Source organism: Sus scrofa, chromosome 13 (genome assembly GCF_000003025.6).
Source record: "Sus scrofa isolate TJ Tabasco breed Duroc chromosome 13, Sscrofa11.1, whole genome shotgun sequence".
Classification (NCBI taxonomy): Eukaryota; Metazoa; Chordata; class Mammalia; order Artiodactyla; family Suidae; genus Sus; species Sus scrofa.
Genome location: NC_010455.5, coordinates 141,946,273 through 141,970,465, shown reverse-complemented (window position 1 = coordinate 141,970,465; position 24,193 = coordinate 141,946,273).

Below are 24,193 nucleotides of genomic sequence, written 5' to 3'. Positions count from 1 at the left end.
ATGGCTGCACCTGTGGCATATGGAAGTTCCAGGGCTAGGGGTCAAATCAGAGCTGAAGCTGCCAGCCCATGCCACACCACAGCAACACCAGATCCAAGCCATATCTGAGACCTACACCAACAACTTATGGCAATAGCAGGATCTAAAACCCCCTGAGAGAGGCTAGGGATTGAAACTGCATCCCCAGGGATACAATCCACAATATTGTTTCTGATGAAAATGCTGAAGGAAGACACCCTACAGCTTTCCAAAAGTTCTACAGAGAAGATATGTGAGGCAAATCTTTGTTCTATGTAGAGAGCATTTTGTTTCACTCAATAATACCCTGCCTGATATATCACTGCTGATCTTCCTGAGATCTTGACGAAAGACTTACAGTCAGTTTTTTGGCTTAGACATTAGTGCACTGGGTTTTATTTTTACTCAGGAGCTATTACCTAATTTTAGCGTATGTTGTCTGTAGAGACAGAATTTTCAAAACTATTAAGTTCCAGCTCCATGTTTCACAGCACTTTCTTAATTTACCTCTCTTATCTTGAATTTTATGTTAAGCAGCAAGGATGAAAACAAACAGAGCATTCAAAACTTTGACTAGAAATATACTTAACCATATCATCCAATTCATCAGTGTGTTTTGTACTTTCAATCTGATGATGGTGTGCATGTTGCACTTTCTACCACTGTGTAACAAAGACCCCCCCCTTCTTCCAGTGTCCAACAACATTTAGGTCACTTTCCTGAAAGTCTTCAGCAGAAGTTTTAGCTAAGACCTTAACACAAAGACTTGTGTTAATGGTTTCTTAAAGACATCAAGGCTTTCCATACCAATCTCAGCAAATATCATAGTCTGGCATGAAAGATATCCAAAATTTCAGGAGTTTATTATTATTATTATTATTATTATTATTATTATGACAATACTCTATTCTCAGTATCACAATTTCTATTACTTATATATCACTATGTAATACATTATCCCCAAATTTAGAGTTTTTAAAAAACAAATATATCTTATCTCACAGTTTCAATGGCTTAGAATCCTAGGTATAGCTTAGCTGGATGGATGCTCTAACTTGGGATCTCTCATGAGTTTACAATCAAGTTGTCAGCCTGGGTTGCAGTGTCATCTAATAGCAAGTCTATGAGATCATATATTTCCAACCTCAAGCATGTTTGTTGGAAAACTCCAGTTCTGCTCTAGATATAATCCAAAGACCAGTTTCCTGCTGCATAGGCTAGAGGTTGCCTGAATGTCCTGAAATAGATACTAGCTTTCTCCAGTATAAATAATTTCTTTGAATAGAGGGCATCCAAAATGGAAATTTAATATTTTTATAACCTATTTTCAGAAATTACATACCATTACTTCTGTCTTACTCTAATCATTATAAGTAAAAGACTAAGTGTATCCCACACTGTAAGGGGAGAGAATTAAGTTCTACCTCTTTAGAAATGTTGTGTGAAAGAATCTGTGAACATATTTTTAAAAACACCAGTTTAAATGCTAAAATTTTCTCCCTAAGCATTGCTTTCAATGCATTACGCTAATTTCCTTATTTTGTGTTTTTTCATTAGTTCAGTATCTCCATACTTCAGTACTTCTATAGATCAATACTTCAGTTCAATACTTTCATTCAGGTCTAACTTTTTTTTTAAATATTTTTTTAGACTCATGGATTATTTGGAAGTGTGTAGTTTCCAAATATTTTGGAGCTTTTTAGATATTTTTCTGTTACTCATTTCTAATTTAATTCCATTGATTTCAGAGAACATAATTCATATTATTAAATGTCTATAAATTTATTGAGGTTTGTTTAATGATCCAGAATATGTTCTATTTTTTAAATGTTTAATGCACACGAGAAAAATATGTATTGTGCTATTCTTGGGTGAATGTTTTTATAATATCAGTTACAGAAATTTGGTTTATAGTATTTTTCATCTCTTCTTTATCTTACTGATTTTCTGACTCCTAATCTTAATTATTGAGGAGTGTTGTAACATCTTACTATAATCATAAATGTGTCTATCTTTTCAGTTCTATTAGTTTTTGCTTAATCTATTTTTAAGCTCAGATATTAAGAGTATGACCATTTAGGATAATTATGTCCACTTGATAAATTGGCCCCCCCTTTAATCATTTTGAAATAACCCTCTTTATTTCTAGCAATATTCTTTGGCTTGAAAAATAGTTTTTCTGATATTAATATAGCCATTTCAGTTTTGTTTCATTAGTTTTAGCATGAAAGATCTTTCTTCCACTTACTTTTAATCTATGTCTATAATATATTGAGTATAGAATTATTGTATTCAATTCCAATTTATACTTGGATCTTGATTTTTATCTATATTTAAAATCCCATAAAATTAGAATATTTACAACACTTACAATTACTGTGATTATTGATATCTTTGAGTTAAATCTATCAGATTGTTTTATTCCATTTCATATTTTTGCCTCCTTTTTCTACTATTTTGTTCTTTTTTAAGGATTAATCTGATATTTTAAAGATTGCATTTGATCTTTGTTGGAATGTTAGCTATCCTTGTTTTTTTTTTATGTAGTTGTCTTAGGGCTAATTTTACTTATTACAGTCTAATTATAATACATCTCTTCACACAAAATATACAACTCTATACCTCTGTACCTCTCTGGGCCTTTGAAATGAATTCTATCATTTTATTCTATATTTGTTACAATACCATGATATTTAGATCATTTAGTTTATATGCATTAGATAATTATATTTTATAGAGATTAAAAGAAAAGGCTATTTTATACTCATTGACATATTTCTGTTTGCTGATTTTCTTATCCCTTTATATAGATTCAGATTCTGATCTTGGTATTAATTTTTTTATTTCCCAAAGTATCCTATTTATTTCCTTTTAATTTTGTGGGAAATTAATATGTAGATTATATATAACTAATATATAACTTTTTTTTTCTTTTTTTTTTGTCTTTTTCTAGGGCCATATCTGTGGCATACGGAGGTTCCCAGGCTAGGGGTCTAATCGGAGTTACAGCTGCCAGCCTATGCCAGAGCCACAGCAACGCCATATCTGAACTGCATCTGCAACCTACACCACAGCTCATGGCAACGCTGGATCCTTAACCCACTGAGCAAGGCCAGAGATCAAACCCACAACCTCATGGTTCCTACTCAGATTTGTTTCTGCTGCGCCATGATGGGAACTCTGAATTAATATATAACTTATATAACCTCTTTTATTTCAAACTGTGGTATAAAACAAAAATAGATTTCATCTTTGTCCCCAGTTCTTGGCAAAGAGCTCCTAAAACACTTGACACTTCCTGAGTGATAGCAGCATCATTTGTTATTCATTATGAGCCCCTTTCATCATACCTGTGTTTATGCTAATGAGTTGATTTAGGTTAGGGAGGGCCTTCAGATTATATCAGGGTGGGACAGGTCACCAGAAAGATCAAACAATTTGAGAGTTGGAACTTTTAGTTCCACCCTTCAAATTGTAGGAGACAAGAGGGTGCTGGAGACTGAGCTTTATAAAAATTCTTGAACACATTGCTTTGGAGAGATTCTGAGTTAGTGACCACACGCACATCAAGGAGAGTGGGGCATACCTACTCCACAGGGACAAAAGATCCTACACCAGAGGCTCTTCTAGTCCTTTCCTGTAAACTTCTTCATCTGGCTATTTATTTCTATCCTTTATAAATAAGCTGGAAAACATAAAGTGACTTTTGAGTTTAGTAGTTATTCCACAAAACTATCAAATCTGAATAGGGAGTTGTGGGAACACTTAAATTATAGCTAGTTAGTCTGAAATATTGCTGGCCCAATACTTGCAATTGGCCTCTGGAATGAGGGCAGTGTTTGGGGTCTGTACCCTTGAACCTGATGCCAACTCAGGCTTTTAGTGTCAAAATTAAATTGTTGGCATTGAATTGGTATCCAAGATGATCAATGAATTGGTTAGAGTTCAAAAATATTCCAGATAGATACAGGTAGTTAAAGAAAATTTGTGTTTAATCTATTTTTTTTTCTTGATCACTTCTGAATAAGTATTTTTAAAATTTTTCAACTTTTGTCTTTTCAAAATTTTCTCCCTTATATATTTGTTGTTTATTTAATTAACTTCCTTTTCATCCATTTTCCGTTGGCTCAGTACTGCTCAAAAACAAGGATGCAAACAGAGCAACCCCTAATGCCATCCTTTCAATTCTATTACCTAGAATTACTCATAATACAAGTTCTTTGTCAAGGTCTAATTCAAAAACAAAAATATAACTGTAATTTAAGCCAAGAAAGTTTGAAGAATTACTAACCATAACAGAAATTAATTATAAGAGTATAAAGAGAATTATACAGAATAGCCCATGTTTGGAGTTCCCATGTGGCATAGCAAGTTAAGGATCCAGTGTTGTCATTGCAATGGCTCAGGTCTCTACTGTGGTCCTGGGCCAGTTCTCTGGTCATGGCCAAAAAAAAAACACCCCCAAAACCAGAACAGCACATGTTTGAGGGACCAGTACTCAAAAGGGGAACTTGAAACAACCACAAGGTTAGGATTCAGAACTGGTTGTAGGTAAAACTGCATTTGTAGGTGTTAGGGAGAAGTTTATTTGGTTATCTGTTTCATAGCTGTTCTACCAAGCCAGGCAAGAAAGAAACACCACTCTAGGGCAAAGGGATGCCAAGGCTGGAAGGTAGATGAACACTGGGAGTCAATGCGGATCTACCAGCAAGACTCATAGTATAAGGCCTTAGATGCACCGTGTGCACTTTAGGAGTGCCAAAGTGAGGATAACATGAGGCCTGAGGCATGGCTACAGTTTACGAAGACATTCTGTGCTCTGGGCACATGGTTTGGGCAGAGTGGCTCTGGATGTCTCTATCTACATGTGCCTCTTGGAGTAATTCAGTAGAAGCAAAAAGAAACAAAAATGGAAGCACAGTGAAATGAGAAACAGAGTGGTCTTTCTCTTTCAATGTCCCTCTAGCACTATCTTCCAAGTTTAACATTTTTCTCTCTGTCTAAGGAGATAGACTTAAAGGATTGATCTCCATTATCGCAAAGCAGATTACTAAAGGTGAATTTTTATCCAAGAAATAATAAACTGAGAACTAGCAAAAAATATACATTCAACTTATGGAAGAATTATGTTAAAATAAAGATTCCAATTTAGGTAGTCTTAGGTAGGGTCTGGATACTAGGAATTTAACTCTAAACAGTTTCCTCTACTATATCTGGTAGGGCCAGGCAAGCTCCTAATTGCATCAACTATCCCAAAGAAAAAAATTATGAACTCTGGACAAAATACACAAAGAGTCATATATAGTGGTTTAGAGAGTGAAAATTGAAAGACAGATTCTGGAAAGGAGTTACAACTTGCCTGAAGTGAAAAGATTAGGGTGTCCAAGATTTTGGTACAGGAAGACCCTGAACTCCTCTCCTCCCATGGACATACTAAATTACACCTACATATAGAGGAATTTCTCCTGAGGAAAAACTGAGAACTTACTGAAATGCTACTGCACAACAAATGACAGAGAGACCACAGAGAGATGGCAGGAGAGACAAAGACACGGTATCCAACACAACAAGCTACTGTAGGGAAGGACATCACAGGGGGAATATCACCCGTGCAGATTTGCCTATTGTGGGGCATACCAAAAAAAAAAAAAAAAAAAAAAAAAAAAAAAAAACCTTAAAAAGAAAACAGCAGTTTAAAAGGCACTTAAATTTTATAAGAGGGTAGTCCATTTATTAACCCTAGAGTATCTTCCAAAATGTCAGGAAACTGCTAGAACTTTCTCTGAGGTTGGAAGTAGCAAAGTTTTTTTTTTTTCCTTTCCCCTCCACGTAAGTAGCATGGATGGGAACAGGATCCAAATGCTCTAGCTGGCCTCCCAAGGCAATCTCAGTGTGACTCAGGTCCCTGGCCCTCACCAGCTACAAGTATGCGCTCCTCATGGTGATCATGTGCCTGCCCTACTCCAGATGCCATGACAATGTGGTCCAGGCACAGCAGTTCTAGACCCCAGCCAATGCCCACTCTGGCTCCAACTATCTGGCCAAGGCATCTAGAGTGCAGAGAACTCTGAAACTTCCTAAGCCATGCCCATTCCAGCTTGAGATGTCCCACCAGGGTAACCCCAGTACATAGTGCCCAGGATTGCCTAACCCCTGCCTGTTTTATTTTTAGCCCTCCTGCCAAAGCAGCCCTGGGATAGTGGCCCAGGAGTACCCCCCGCCCACCAGCCTATACCTACTCCAGCACAAGCCATCCCACCAAAGCCACGCAGCACATGCAATCTATACCAAGGACACTCCTACACAAAGCTATGCCTTCAAGACTGGAAAAGTGAGCTATTATACCCAATTAATAGAAACCCATTTCAAATAAAATGAGGGGACCAAGGAATATGTTCCAAAAGAAAGACAAGATAAAACATGAAAAAAAAAAAACCATAATGAGACAGAGATAAATCATTTACCTGATAAATAGTTCAAAGTAAAGGTCATAAAGACGTTTGCTTAACTCAATAGAAGAATAAAGGAAAACAGTGAGAACAGAAAAAAAAAAAAAACAACTGATCAGAACTGAAGAATAAAATAATGAAGTGAAAAATGCATTAGAGAGAATCCATAGCATGATAGGCTGGATCACAATTTGGAAGACAATAATAAAAATCACCAGAAGAGGAGTTCCTGTTGTGGCTCAGTGGTTAAAAAATCCGACTAGGAACCATGAGGTTGCAGGTTCAATCCCTGGCCACTCTCAGTGGCTTAAGGATCTGGCATTGCCATGAGCTGTGGTGTAGGTTGCATCCACGGCTCAGATCCCATGTTGCTGTGGCTCTGGCGTAGGCCCATGACTACAGCTCCGATTAGACCCCTAGCCTGGGAACCTCCATATGCAGTGGGTGTGGCCCTAGAAAAGGCAAAAAAAGACAAAAAAAATCACCAGAAGGGCCTTCAGAACAGCAAAATGAAAAAAAAAAAAAATTAAAGTTGAGGAGAGTTTAATGGACCTCTGAAAAACATAAAGTTATTTATACTAACATTCACATTATAGGAGTCCCAGAAGGAAAAGTGAAAAAGAAAAGGACAAAAAAATTTAGTGGAAGAAGAAACAGCTGAAAACGTACCTCACCTGGATAAAGAAATAGATATCTAAGTCCAGGAAATAAAGAGAGGACCAAAGTAGATAAACCCAAAGAGACCCACACTGAGACATACCATAATTAAAATAGTAAAACTTAAAGATAGAGAATTTTAAAGGCAGCAAGAGAAAAACAACTAGTCACATACAAGGGAACCTTCATAAGATTATCAGCTGATTTTTCAGCAAAAATTTTTCAGGCCAGAAAGGAATGGTGGGATATATTTAAAGTGCTGCAAGAAAAATATTTACAACCAAGAATATTCTACCCCCAACAAAAAAAATCATTCAGAATTAAAAGAGAATTAAAGAGTTTCTTAGATAAGCAAAACTTAAGAAGTTCATTAAAATTAAACTGGCCTTGTAAGAACTATTAGCGTCTTCTTTAAGTGTGAAAAAAAATGTTGTATTTTTTTTAATATATGAGAGAAAAAAAATTTCACTGGAAAATGTGAAAGTATGGTAAAGGCAGGGATCAGCAATTTATAAGGCTAGTGTAGAGGTTAAAAAACAAAAATTTTAAAATCAATTATAACTACAATGAGTAGTTAAGAGATACACAACATAAAAAGATGTAAAATATGATGTTTAAAACATAAAACATTTGGAAGAGGGTAAAAGGAGTCATTAATTTAAAAAAATAAAATAAAACCTTTCAACAAACCAAAGTCCAGGTCCAGATGGCTTCATACATGAATTCTACCAAACATTTAAAGAATTGTTAGCACCTATTCTTCTCAAATTATTTCACAAAATTGAAGATGAAAGAACACTTCTAATCTCATTCTGTGAGGCCAGCATCCCTTGATAAACAAAACCAGACAAAGACGCTACAAAAAAAGTAAACTACCTGTCAATACCCCTGATTAACATAGCTGCAAAAACTTTCAACAAAATATTAGCAAACTGAATTCATCAATACATTAAAAAGATCATATACCAGATCAAGTGGGATTTATCCCAGGGGTGCAAGAATAATATAACATCCATAAATTAATCAACATAATACATCACATTCATAAAACAAAGCATACAAATTATGTGATTATCTCAACAGATGTAGAAAAAACATTTGACAAAATTCAACACTCATTTATAATAAAAACTCTCAATAAAATGAGTATATAGGGACTACACCTGAACATAATAAAGGCCATATATGACAAGATCATATTCAATGGTGAAAACTGAAAGCTTTTCCTCTGAGATCAGGAAGAAGACAAGGATGCCCATTCTTGCCACTTTTATTCAACCTGGTATTGGAAGTCCTAGTCATAGCAGTAAGATAAGAAAAAGAGATAAAGACATCCAAATTGGAAAGAAAGAAATAAAACTTACTACTTTCAGATACAATGCTATATATAGAAAAAATATTTAAAAAATCACTATAAAACTGGAGTTCCCGTCCTGGCGCAGTGGTTAACGAATCCGACTAGGAACCATGAGGTTGCGGGTTCGGTCCCTGCGCTTGCTCAGTGGGTTAACGATCCGGCATTGCCGTGAGCTGTGGTGTAGGTTGCAGACGCGGCTCAGATCCCGCGTTGCTGTGGCTCTGGCGTAGACCGGCGGCTACAGCTCCAATTGGACCCCTAGCCTGGGAACCTCCATATGCCGAGGGAGCAGCCCAAGAAATAGCTAAAAACGACAAAAAAAAAAAAAAATCACTATAAAACTATCAGAACTAGTAAATAAACTCGATAAACTTGCAGGATACATAACAAATACAGAGAAATCTATTGTGTTTCTATACACTAATATTAAGCTGTCAGAAAAATAAATTTATTATTTTTAATTAAAAAAATTTATTATTGTTATTTTCCCAATACAATTTTTTTCTACTGTACAGCATGGTGACCCAGTGACACATACATGTATACATTCTTTTTTTCTCCCATTATCATGCTCCATCATCCGTAACTAGACATAGCAGTGCTACACAGCAGGATCTCACTGCTTATCCATTCTAAAAGCAAGAGTTTGCAGCCATTAACCCCAAGATCTCAATCCATCCCACGCCCTGTCCCTCCCCCTTGGTAACCACAAGTCTATTCTCCAAGTCCATGATTTTCTTTTCTGTGGAAAGGTTCATTTGTGCCCATATTAGATTCCAGATATAAGTGATATCATATGGTATTTGTCTTTCGCTTTCTGACTTACTTCACTCAGGATGAGAGTCTCTACTTCTATCCATGTTGCTGCAAATGGCATTATTTTGTTCTTTGTTATGGCTGAGTAGTAGTCCATTGTGTATATATACCACATCTTCCTAATCCAATCATCTCTCTATGGACATTTGGGTTGTTTCCATGTCTTGGCTATTGTGAATAGTGGTGCAATAAACATGCGGGTGCGTGTGTCTTTTTGAAGGAAAGTTTTGTCCAGATACATGCCCAAGAATGGGATTGCTGGGTCATATGGTAGTTCTATGTATAGATTTTTAAGTAGCTCCATACTGTTCTCCATAGTGGTTATACCAGCTTACATTCCCACCAACAGTGGCAGAAGGGTTCCCTCTTCTCCACACCCCCTCTGGCATTTGTTATTTGTGGACTTATTAATGATGGCCATTCTGACTGGTATGAGGTGGTATCTCGTGGTAGTTTTGATTTGCATTTCTCTAATAATCAGTGATGTTGAGCATTTTTTCATGTCCTTGTTGGCCATCTGTATATTTTCCTTGGATAAATGTCTATTCAGGTCTTTTGCCCATTTTTCAGTTGGATTGTTGGGTTTTTTTGCTGTTGAGTGTATAAATTATTTGTGTATTTTAGATATTAAACCCTTGTAAGTTGCATCATTTGTAAGTATTTTATCCTATTCTGTAAGTTGTCTTTTTGTTTTCTTTTTGGTTTCCTTTGCTGTGCAAAAGCTTGTCAGTTTGATCAGGTCCCATTGGTTTATTTTTGCTTTCATTTCTGTTGCTTTGGGAGACTGACCTGAGAAAATATTTTTAAGGTTGATGTCAGAGAATGTTTCTCCTATGTTCTCTTCCAGGTGTTTGATGGTATCTTGTCTTATATTTAAGTCTTTCAGCCATTTTGAGTTTATTTTTGTGCATGGTGTGAGGGTGTGCTCTAGTTTCATTTATTTGCATGTAGCTGTCCAATTTTCCCAGCAATTCTTGCTGAACAGACTGTCTTTTTCCCATTTTATGTTCTTGCCTCCTTTGTCAAAGATTAATTGACCATAGATGTCTGGGTTTATTTCTGGGTTCTCTATTCTGTTCCATTGGTCTGTATGTCTGTTTTGGTACAAGACAGCACCACACTGTTTTGATGACTGTGGCTTTGTCATATCTCTTGAAGTCTGGGAGAGTTATGCCCCCTGCTTGGTTTTTGTTCCTCAGGATTGCTTTGGCAATTCTGGGTCTTTTGTTGTTCCATATAAATTTTTGGATTGTTAGTTCTAGTTCTGTGAAAAATGTCATGGGTAATTTGATAGGGATTGCATTGAATGTGTAGATCACTTTGGGTACTATGGCCATTTTTACAATATTAATTTTTTGCAACCAAGGAACATGGAATAGCTTTCCATTTCTTTACATCTTCTTTAATCAGAAAAATAAATTTAAAAATCAGTCCCACTTATAAGTGCATCAGAAAGAATAAAGTACCAAGGAATGAAGTTAACCAAGGAGGTGAAATACTTGCACTCTGAAAACTCTAAGACACTGATAAAATAAACTTAAGAGGACACAAATAAATGGAAAGATATACTGTGTTCATGGATTGGAAGAATTAATATTATTAAAATATCCATACCACCAAAAACAATCTACAGATACAATGCAATCCTTATCAAAATACCTATTGTATTTTTTACAGAACTAGAACAAAGACTCCTACAATTTTTGTGGAACCAAACATAAATACTCCAAATAGCAATATCTATCTTGAGAAGGAAGAACAAAGTGGGAGGCTTTGTCCTCCCTTATTTTAAATTATTACACAAAGCTATAGTAATCAAAATGATGTGGTACTGGCACAAAAAAATAGACATATAGATCAATACATATGAATAGAACAATATAGAATAGAACAGAGTGCCCATAAATAAACCTACACTTATATAGGCAATTCTATGAAGGGGGCAAGAATACGCAATTGAGAAAAGAGAGTCTCTTCAATAAGCAGTATTGGTAAAACTGTACAGCTACATGCAAAAGAATGAAACCAGACCACTCTCTTACACCCTACACAAAAATAAAATCAAAGTGTATTGAAGACTTATATTTAAGACATAAAACCATAAAATTCCTAGAGGAAAATATAGGCAGTACACTCTTTGATGTCAGTCTTAGCAATATTTTTCTGAAACTGTGTCCTCAGGGCAGCAAAAGCAATAGTAAACAAGTGGGACTACATCAAAATTAAAAATTCCTGCACAGTGAAGGAAACCATCAACAAAACAAAAAGGCAGGCTAATGAATGGGAGAAAATATTTGCAAATCATATGTCCAACAAGGGGTTAATATCCAAAACATATAAAGACCTCAAACAATGAAACATAAAAAAATCTAATAATGTGATTAAAAAATAGACAGAGGATCTCAATAAACACTTTCCCAAGAAAGACACACAGATGACCAAGAAGCACATGAAAAGATGCTCAACCTCACTCATTATCAGGGAATTACAAGCCAAAGCCACAGTGAGATATCGCCTTACACCTATTAGAATGACTATTGTTAAAAAAAAAAAAAAGACATAGTGTTGGAGGGGATGTAGGAAAAGGAGAATCTTTGTACTGTTGATAGTATATTAAATTGGAAAACAGTATGGTGGTTCCTCAAAAAATTAAAAATAAACTACTATGCAGCCTAGTATTTCTACTTCTTGGTATTAATCTGATGTAAACAAAGGCACTAATACATGCCTTTGTATGTATACAAAGATAAATGTACCCATGGCACTCCAATGTACCATGGCACTCCAATCTAAAATACCTAAGTTACAGAAGATTCCTAGAGAGGCTATCAGTAAGTGAATTTATTAAGAAGATGTGGTATCTATATACCATGGAATATGACTCTGCATAAAAAAGAAGTAAAGTTTGTCCTTTGTGACAATATGGATAAATCTAGAGGGTATTATGCTATGTGAAGTAAGTCAGATAAAGACAGACCAATACATATGAGTTCACTTATATGTGGAACCTAGAAAAACAAGACAAATGAACAGTCTTAAAACAAAAATGCACACATAGATACAGAGAATAATCTGGTGGCTGCCAAATGGGAGAGACGTAGGAGATAGGCAACATAGGGGAAGGAAAGTAAGTGGTAAAAACTTCCTTATAAAATAAAGTAATGGGGATATAATATACAGCATAGGGAATATAGTAAATAATAGTGTAATTCTGTATGGTAACAAAAGTAACTAGATTTATTGTGTTGATGAATTCATAATGTATAAAATATTAAATCACTATGTGGTACACCTGAAACTAATATAATTTTATAAGTCAATTATAATTCAATGAAAAACGAACAAACAAAACTTAGTGGGGTGGGGGGTGGTCACCACAGGGTTAGTTATTTTCATTGTGGCTTTTAGCCTCAGCACTGATAATACTCATGTTCCCATGAAGAACAGTTATAGAATGTATAAGCCACAATATTATATTTCTGGACTGAAAAAGAGAGAACAGAGGTTAAGGAAACCCCAGCTGCTGGAACATGAGGTATGTGTGGGAAGCAGGAATCCCAAAAAAAGTAGATCCCTGGAGTTACATTTTATGTATAAACTCTGCACAAATCTCCAGCTGAGTTTCAGATTATACATGTGCAGGACAAAAGAGCAGGGTGTAAGTAATCCAGTTAAACGGAAAAAAAATAAATAAATAAACTTAACTGATATTTGAGTTTTCACCTAAGAGTTAGAGTTATCTGTTTGAGTCCAACCAAGTTAACTGTCTGCTAAAACAAAAATATACATACTGGAGTTCCCACTGGGGCTCAATGGGTTAAGAATCTTACTAGTATCCATGAGGATGCAGGTTCAATCCCTGACCTTGCTCAATGGGTTAAGAAACTGGCATTGTCATAAGCTATGTTGTAGGTCATAGACCTGGCTTGGATCTGGCAATGCTGTGCCTATGGCTTAGGCTGGCAGCTGCAGCTCTGATTTAACCCCTAGCCTGGGAACTTCCATATGCTGCAGGAGCAGCCCTACAAGAAAAAATACATGCTTTTCTCACTCATATAACAGAATCCCAGTCTCTATAACATGACATTTGCAGTGTCCAGGATATAGTCCAAAATTACTTGAAATATAACACAACAAAATGTAACCCATTTTAAGAAAAATAAAGGCCAATATTGAAACTACTTAAATGCTAGAGATAGTAGTCAAAAACTTCAAAGTAGCTCTCATAACTATACTCACTGAGATATAGAAAAGTATATACATAATGAATAAAAAGATAGGAACCCCAATTGAGAAATAAAAAATATGAAAAAGAAAAATTGGAAATTCTCGAACTGAAAAGTGCAATTTACAAATGAAAAAGGTCACTGGATGAACTTAAGAACAGACTGAAAATTAAGAAAAAAAAGTCAGTGAAGTTCAAAATAGATCAATAAATCAAAATAAGTAGATTACAATGTGAGAGGAAAGAGGATAAGGCAGAAAATATTTGAGAAGAATGTCAAATTTCCCAGTTTTATAAAAGATATAAATGTATAGTTTTTAAAACCTTAGAAAGCTTCAAGCAACATAAAGATGAATAAAACCATACTTATGCATATAGTTAAGCTGTTGATACCAAAGATAAAGAGAATATTTTGAAAACAGCAGGGGAATATGGCACATTTTATTCATGAGGAGACCAATTTACATAACTACTAACTTCTCATCAGAAATTACAGAGGCCAGAGACAATGGGATTACATTCTCAAGGTTCTTGGAAGAAAAACCAATATACTGCAATTTCAAATAATAGAAAAATAAGAGAATTTGTCAAACATTTTTATTCTCAAACAAGCTTAGTGAAATTGTTTAAGCTGAATAAAAATAATTCCAAATAGAAATTCAGATATTCAAGAAGGAATAGAGCCTTGTAAATGGTAAACTAACACAACCCAAAAGATGTTTTTTCTTCTTAATTTGTTTATATTTTCTATTATTTCAGGCAAAAGTTATGTTTTTTTGTATAATTTATAATGTATGTATATCAGATAGAGAAGTTGGACAAATGGATAAATCTACCTATAGAGTTCCTGGATTTCCACATTTTACATGAAGCAGTACAATATATAAAATGTAGACTATAGAAAGTTAAAGATATACATTTAAGCCACAGGGTAAGATATTTAGAAGCATAGCTAAAAAGCCAATAGATAAATTAAAATGGATTTAAATATATTCACAGAACCCAAAGGAATTTAGGAAAAAAAGATAAGATAAAAAGAAACAAATAATAAAAGAGAGCTGAAGCCAAGCATATCATTAATTAATTAAAATAGGAATAGGCAAAACACTCTAAGCAGGAGGCAGAACTTATAATTGACAAGAAATAAACCTAACTATAAGCTATCTACAGAAACACTTTAAAAACACTGCACAGGCATTTGGAAGTAAATAGATAAGAAATATAGTATACTACACCAACAGTAATTATAAGAAGGCTGGATAACTCTATTTAAAATAAAATAGACTTTAAGATAAAGAGTGTTAGCAGAGACAGCAAAGCATAATTGTTAAAGCATAATTGTTAAAGAACTATTTCATCAGGACGCTGTAATGACCAGAAATATAGATGCACCTAAATAGCAAATTCAAATTGCATGAGTCAAAAATTGACAAAATTAAAGCAAGACTATTTAATTCTATAATTGCCGATGGAGATTGTGACATACTTCTCTCATCAACTGATGCAATAATAGACAAATTTCAGTAAATACAAACAAAATCTGATAAAAACTCTAAACCACTTTGACTGAATTTATATTTAGACAATAGTATAATCAACAACTTCTGAATACATAATTTTTTTTCAGTGGGCACAATACGTTTTATCAAGATAGATCATACCCTGGATCATGATAATAAGCTCTATAAATTTGAATCAGCCAATATCATACAAAGTACTTTCTACTACAAAAATTTGAAAGAAATAGCAGCAAAATTCTAAGAAAATCCCATCAGAAATTGAAAGACACACATCTAAATAATCTATGTGTCCAAGAATAAATCACAGGTAAATAAGAAAATAGTCCAAACTGAAAGGTAATGAAATTACAACATACCAAAACTTGTGGCAGGCAGCTTAAGGGGCTTTTATAGGGAAATTTATTAGTCTTTTTATGATAACATTAGGAAAAAGAAAGGCAGAAAAATCACTGACCTAAGTTTTCACCTTCCAAAGCTAGAAACATAGTGCTAAGTAATACATTAATATTGTAAGTCAAACAACGATAAAGATCAAAATTTAACAAAGATATGAAATATTAAAAAAATTATACCTTCTTTGTTGTTTCTGCAGCTAATATCTCTATCAAAACCCTCCATTTCTTCATAGGTTGTTTTTCCTTTGGCTACTTGGAGATTCAACCACTGCGAGTACTTTTTAGAAATCAGCCAAAGATTTGTGTATGGTATGTACCAAAATTTGGGAATCTCTTTCTGTAGTTCCCTACCTTATGGAATTCTACTTTTTCTTCCAGCCATGGTAACATCTTTGAACTCCTCAGATCAGTTATATTCTGGTTATATGCTTGACTTTTATCTCTAGCACACTGTATCGTTTGGGTAATAGTACCCTCAGAGTGAAGTTATATAAATGTAGATCTTACTCTGGGTGCTTCTCTTCATTTAAGAGTCTGATTGCTCCCTCATCTCCCTGTTAGTGGTTGCTCTCCAATATCTTAAAGCATTTTGTAAAGTTTATCATTGTTTTCAGCAGGACAGTTACTCTGATACAAGATCTTCTGTTCTTGCAAACAACTCCTCCATGGAATTTTTACATTCAGCCAAACCAACATACTAGATAAATGCTTCTCGAATTTTAGTGCACAGATCAATCATCTGGGAATTATGCTAAAACGTAGGTTCTGATTCAGTTAGTCTGGAATGGGGCCTATGGTTCTGCATTTTAAACAACTTTTGGGCAATATGGATGCTACTGTCCATAGACCACACTTTGAGTAGTCAGGCCCTTGACCACAAACAGAGAAGTACTGACAGTACAATTTACAGGGTGATACAACAGAATTTTTAGAGTTTGAAACAATTCAGGGTAACACACTGCTGTTAATGGAGAAGTGTTGGTTGTAATTGTAAATTCTTATTTTCCCAGACCTAAGATCTGAACAAGTGTCAGTATTGATAAAGCCTACCTCCACCTTGTTAATGCCAATAGATTAAACAGCACCATGAGCCTGATTATCTGTTAGCCAATTAAGATAAGCATTGAACTTGTCTTTATAGTATATTTATTGTGATTGGAAATATTGATGTATTCTAAGTTAAATACTGGCCAATATATCAAGTACACGATTTTGCCCTGGGCAGATTCCAAAACAACCACTGAAAAACATTTTAAAAAGGACAGTTGCTAACTTTTGTCCACAAAAAATGGATCTGCATCTTAATGGGCAGTAACAATGAAATTTCCTCCAAGGCTCTGAAAGTAAGTTATCTCCTCCATTCTTATAATATCCACTGTCAATCACTACCTTAGGCAACCCTCTTTAGATAACTCTGCCCTTGGCTCAACAAAGCCATTAAATTGTACAGATTTTATCTTCTAAATAATATACCAGTCCAAATCCTACCAGATTCATCCTTACTCTCACTTCTCTAACTTAAGCATTGAACACCCCTCTTGACTCCTATTCCTTTTTCCTTCAGGTCCAAACCCAACTCTGCCACAAAAGTAATACATTTATTATTCCTCTCCTTAAAGTATCCACAGTATAATGATCAAGTTACTCAGTGTGACATAAGAGGCATTTCGTGAGCTTATTTCTGCCTATCACTATAGATTATTTTCCCATGAGTCCTTTCCTTTCAAATTGTATTTCACTGGCAATGAATTATTGTATTCATACTGGTCATGTTATTTCTCCCCTTCATGCATTCACACTATTTATAATAATCCCTACCCAAATCACCCATATCCTTCCTCTGGAAAGTCTTAATTCCCTTTTAGATTTCACTCAGTTGTCATCTTCTCCAGGAAGCCAACCAGATGCTCACTGCCAAGTTCCTCAGTGCATACATAATGCCTAGTGTATATTTCTACCATCATTATATCTCATCCCGATAAGTTATCTGTTTTTATTACATTATAACATATTGGTCAGTCTTAGTGTCATCTTTATCTCTGTATAAGGGTCCAGCCTGGCACTAAGTTTGAGTTCAATAAGGCCTGATGAATATATTAATGAGAAAACCATTCTCTAAATTATTTGAACAACTGGTACCAGAGTTTCTCTGGTTTTAATTTGAGAAACTGCTTTGTTCATCTGCATTAAGTGCATGGAGTAAAATATTAAGAGTATGTCTACCAAAAGAGAAGGAGATCAGATTTCCTGTCATGGTGCAGTGGAAATGAATCCAATCAGGAACCATGAGGTGACGTGTTTGATCCCTGACCTCACTCAGTGGGTTAAGGATCCAGCATTGCTGTGAGCTGTTGTATAGATCACAGACGCAGCTCAGCACTGGTGTCACTGTGGCTGTGGCATAGGCCGGCATCTATAGCTTCAATTAGATGCCTAGACTGGGAAACTCCATATGCTGCAGGTGTGACCCCCCAAAAAACAAAAAAGGAGATAATTAAACTAATAAGGTAAGAAGAATCTAGGAGTAGATCAGAAGAAACAGAAAGGTAGATAGGAACAAGAGAAGGGTGAATAATGTGATAGAAGGCTGGAGTCTGGAGCCGAGGAAGATGGGTAGTTGGAGGAAAATCCCAGTTGCTTGGTGGTGGAAGTTTTTTGGGAGGGGCTTTAGTTTTGTGTCTTTCCTTTTCTCAACATGTGTATTGTCTACCCAATACCTCTCTCTTCTGAAAACAGAACCCCTCTTCTTTCAGATTGTTATAAACATTTAGTTCCAGAGGAAGCTACCAAGTTCATTCATGCTATCAGGAGATACTAGGCACTCTAGTGTTATGGGTATAGGAGGAACTTGTCTACTCTTCTGAGGCCAAGGTCAAGGATTTTTTTTCCTTTTTTTGTAGGGCTATATACCTGAAGCATATGGAAGTTCCCAGGCTAGGGGACAGAATTGGAGCTATAGCTGCTGGCCTATGCCACAGCAACTGCAATGCAGGATCCAAGAAGCTACCTACACCACTGCTCATGGCAACGCCAGATCCTTAACCCACTGAGTGAGGCCAGGAATAGAACCTGCATCCTCATGAATACTAGGGACTTTTGTTATCACTGAGTCACAATGGGAACTCCAGGAATTTTTTAAAAAAGCCAGAGAGGTGATTTGTATTTGGGAAGAATCTGGCAGAGTATCCCAGGGAAAGTTGGTGATTTTCATTCTCTCTGTATATTTATTGTAGTCATAAATTCAACAGTTTCTTCTTGGTAGACTTCTCTGATTATGCCACCCAGCAAACAGATAATTAGGAAAAGAGAGTGAGTCATTTCCACTGCATTGTGGATGAGAAGTATTCTTGTCATCTTAAAATGGAAGTCAGGGAATTTTTTTTCTCAGAAAACATATTTTTACATATAAAGTTCAGTTTTATAGTTATATTTCAGATAAATCGAAAGTAAGAGATGATTTTATATACAGGTTTTGGAACTTAAGCACCACCATAACATAAAGAAAAGACACCCTAAACTTCAAGCCAATAGTTTAAAATGCATTATCCCAACTTATTAGTAAGCCAGATACTCATGCATCTCAATTTTATATAGTGAGGACAACAGACTCAGAACTATCAAGGGATTTTAGACATTTTTATCTTCTTTATTTTAAAAAATATAATTTTAAATAGCTTATAGAAATCACTGTGAAAAGAAACTGAAATAAAATTTTAAAAAAGGGATAGGCGAAAAAAATTTGTCTCATAATTACCTAAAGCCATAAACAAGAAGAAAGATGATTTCACACTCTATGACTCAGTATATTCTCATGGTGAGAGCACTTAAGTCCCTGAAGCTCTCGTTCATGCTGATGGGAAATTTAAGCCCTTAGAATGTGAGTGTAGAAGAAGAGAGGGAAGAGAGCATAGGGTACCTAAAAGACCAGATGATTTAAAAAATGATCATAAAATCATGGACCCTGTCTTAATTCCAATGAAAATTAACCAACTCTTCAAACTATTTCTCAGCCAGGGTCATAATGAACCAGTGGCAAATAGGTTTGTTTCCTTTTCTTTTTTAAACTCTGACATAAAAATAGGGATTCTCCTAAAGGTAACAGAGATAACTCAATTTGCCTTGCATGGAACTCAAAGTAAAGACAAGTCTGCAAGGTTAAAATTCATGGCTCCTGTGCAAATGATCCTAGAAATGAGGTCATCTATCCAGCTAAGGAATCCAGTTTTGCAATGACTCACCATTTCTGAGTGTGCTATTTTTTTTAACCTTATTTTTACATATTTATTTTTCATTGTGTTTCATTTGGCTTCCTTGAGAAAGAAATAATTTGAGTATAATGTGGAAGAAATTCAGAAAGAACAAAGCACTGGGGTCTATCTTACTGTGCCCACTATTGATGCTGTAAAAAAAATACTTCCCTAGACCCTGAGTTATTTGAGAGACTGAATCATTCAGAAGTAACTCAGAAGAAATAATCCATGAAGAAATGCTGAAAATAATGCCATTTTCCTTGTTTTGCCTACTCAAAACACTAGAATCTCTCTCTGAATATGAAGTATGGTCCAAATTTTTACATTCAAAAACAGTAAGATTTTTTTTTAACTCATGGCTTTGGAGAAACAGGAGATTTGATGAATATGCCTGAACCCATAATCTGAAATGGAAAATATGCAGTTTCTTCCAGACAGAAAGAATACGAGTGTATATTGCTCTCTGATAGTTGTTTCCATGTTCTGCATTAGGAAATTGGGAATGATGTTTAAACAGTAGAGTTAAAGGAATGGCATGGTCCACCCCTTAATTCTGAGCTCCAATTACCAGTTCTCTCTTCAATACATAAAATATAAAATTCAGGGCTAAATATTTACTAAGTTATTTTTACAGAAGTTTGTCTTCCACCTCAGTATGCTTTGCGAAAGACAGGACCTGAGAGAAATTATGACTTTTCTTGTGTATATTGAAACATTTGTATCTGTGTTCTCTTTCATCATAATTTTGTCATTTTGTATGTGTGTGATCTGTGGTGATAAGATGTATGTTTTATACCCACCTCAGAGGAAAAATACTCTCCGTTTGCAGTCATCGACCTGAAACACATGCCATACCATGTAATCATTAGCACCATTTGCCACCCCCACAACAGCAGTGGCTCGGGAGGAGCCTGGTGCCGCTATTGCTTATCATAGCAAGTCCTCAGGGATGAGGTTGCAGAAGGATGGAAAAAATATTCAGTAGAGAGGAAATCAAGAGGAATGTCGAATGACGGGAGATCATTAGACTATGACACAGGCATGAAAAACAAAGACAAGAAATCTTGGAGTCTTAAGGTTCTTCTCAAAAAAATTAAATGCTATCCTTGTGAAGAACCTACATTTTGTCACATTCCATAGAACATATGAAAGACATGGGTATTACAAATAAGTATTATAAATTCTTCTATAGAGTCTAAGAATCAGAGATGTGTTATAGTGGTAGTTAGTGGTACCCTGCTTCTGTAGAGTAAATTTCTTTAGTAGTGATCAATTTTTGCTGCTTTTTGTTTCTTTATTCACTTTCCTAGAATCCCTTCTCCTTTCTTTTGATAATACCTGCATCTTCTCTTGGTGAACCACTGCTTTCCTTCTCTTAGAAATTCAAGTAACACTGAATTTCCCCTCTGGTCCCATGAATGCTCAGACAACCTAGACACAGGCCATCAGAGTATGACAACTCCTGGCCACATGCATCACTTGTTGGGATTTTACTAGACTCATCAGGGAAGAGGCACTTTCTGTCAGGCACATGTCTTGGAGCCTCTGGGAGTCTTACTGACTACCATATGGAGAGAGTCTTCTGCGTAAATCGTAGTAGTAGGGAGAGAGTGAAGGCTGAAAACACCACTTGGCCTAAAGGCAGATGTGCTGCAAATTTTTTCAGCAGTAAATAAATTTTATTTATTATGTTTGTAACTTATATTAGCTAAACTGAATTTCTGTAACTTGAATCCAAAGGAGTCATGGCTAAAACATGTTATGAGACAAACATACTTTTCTCCATGTAGCTGCATCTTTGGAAGATAATTTTTTTATAATTATTTTATTTTTTCCATTATAGCTCGTTTACAGTGTTCTGTCGATTTTCTGCTGAACAGCAAGGTGACCCAGTTACACATATATGTGTACATTCTTTTTTTCACATTATCATGCTCCATCACAAGTGACCAGACATAGTTCCCAATGCTACACAGCAGGATCCCATTGCTTATCCATTCCAAAGGCAGTAGTTTGAATCTATTAACTCCAAATTCCCAGTCCATCTCAAATCATAAAAATATGAAACTAGGAAATGGCTTAGGGCAAATTAGAACTTTTTAAAAATCCTAATTATGAATTATGCTCTTCAGGAACACATACCTGTTACACTATGAGAAGATATCCTGTATCATTGATCACTACCCAATTCTGCTGATAGATATACAGGGAATAACAAATTAACGTCTACGTTCTTATTGCACTTTCACAGTCATTAAGTTATTTTGGTGCTCAATTTTGCTGCTTCTATTCAATATTACACTGAAGGTCCTTGTCAATAAAATAAGGCAAGAAAAAAATGCAAGACATAAAGTAGGGGAAGAAAGATAAAATTGTCTTTATTCATATATGACATAATCATGTATATAGAAACTAAGGAATTTTAAAAAATAAACTAGTAATACTAATGATTAAGTCAGGCAAAATTGCCAAAAACAAAGGTAATTTACAGCTGTTTTCTACATACTAGCCACAAATAATCAGAGAATTAAATTTAAAATGATCACTTATAATCACATCCAAAACATAAAAATACTTACATAAATTTGTAATTTTTTTCTTTTCTTTTCTTTTTCTTTGCTTTTTAGGGCTGCACTTGCAGCATATGGAGGTTCCCATACTAGGGGTCGAATCAGAGCTGTAGCTCCTCGCCTATGCCACAGCCACAGCAACGCAGGATCGCAGGATCCGAACCGCATCGGAGACCTACACCACTGCTCGTGACAAGGCCAGATCCTTAACCCACTAGGCAAGGCCAGGGATCGAACTTGCATCCTTATGGATGCTAGTCAGATTTGTTAACCGCTGAGCTATGACAGGAACTTCCTGTAAATATTTTTTTATAAGTTTTGAGGTTTCTGTTTTGTATTTCTTTTTTCATCTAAGGATTATTAGGATCATGTTTCTTAATTTCATAATAGTTCTTTTTTTGCAATCTTTATTCTGTACTATTTATTTTTTAAATGGAAATCTTAATCCTCTGAATTCATTTTACAAACAATCAACACAGTGGTTCTAAAACTTTACTGCACATTAAAAACACCTGGAAGAGTTTCAAAAACACAGACTGTGGACTTCACCCCCTAATTTCTGTCTTGGTGGCTGCTGGGGGCAAACTATCAGGTTTTCTTACTAATTCCAGGATATGCTAACCCTGATTTTCAAAGAAGCCACACTGAAAATCACTGCACTAAAAGATCAATATACAGAGTTTGAAATTTGAAAAATACTGATAAAAATTAAAATAAATAAACTTACAGTAAAGGCTCAGACATCTGTGTTCAGACCTTTTTCAAGGTCACACATTTAAAAATAACAGATCAGTATCTTCCGATTCTCAGAAAAGTAATGACTCAACCACATCACACCACCTCCTTTAGTTCAATATAAGATTGAAGATTCTAGCAGTTAGATCTATTTAAAAGTGGAAAGTGCTAAGAGTTTCATGTTCATGCCGAGATTAGAGAAGCAGTTAGAAGAGATAATTTTGAAGTATTTTATACACTGGACTGGAGGCTAATCTGAACTGCTTCTGAGATTTGAAGCCTTATACATCTAGAATGCAAAAGAGAATAAAACTAATGGAAACAGTTCATGAAAAGAATAACCATCAAGCTTTAAGTGCAGGAAGAACTAAATAAGAATAATTGCTTTGGAGTTACTAGAGTTGAAAAAAATGTTGGTAATAAATTGATCAAATCAAGAAAAGTTTCTAAATCAAGGGACAAGTCTTGAGGTTAATATGACATTTAAGGTTTTTAAATGTAATAATTCAATTAGCAAGTACAAAACCCAAGAAATATGACTAATAAAAAGACACCCTGACCTATAAAGCTGGCACAATGTAAAATTTTGTGCTGCTGATTACAGTCTGGTTCCAAAAGTTAAAATTTTGGGTGAATGTATTAATTAGAAAGAGAAAAACTGGAGTTCATTACACTTAGATAATTTACCTAATCTCAATTTATCCAGTAAGCCTCATAACTACGTATTGGGCTTTGTGATACTAAAACTACTTTGTTTGCTGTGCCATAAATGAATAATCAGATGTAGATCTCAAGTGACTTGTACATTTTCATGCAATGCAGGAAATTTTGTTAGTGAAATAACCTATTGTTAATAGCAATTCTGAGGAGACACAGTGGGTAGCTTTTTGCGGAGGATTGTGTTCTGTATCCCCAAAAACTGAGGCAGCCGCTGGTGGAGACACAGTCCCAGCTGCCATATCACTATTTTGATACCCATCTGCTAAGCCACTCAAATGTACCTGAAAACAACACAATCAAATTGTTGTTTTTAACATTCACAGACATTTATTATTGGGCACTCTAACAAATGCATCATCCTTTTTCTTTCTTCACGTGCCTGAAACTTAACGCGCTTTTTCTTTCTGTGCTTTTTAGGTCAGTTGCCACAGTCATTTTGAAACATTCTCCTTCACTGCCTGCCAGCTGGAACTGTCCTTCA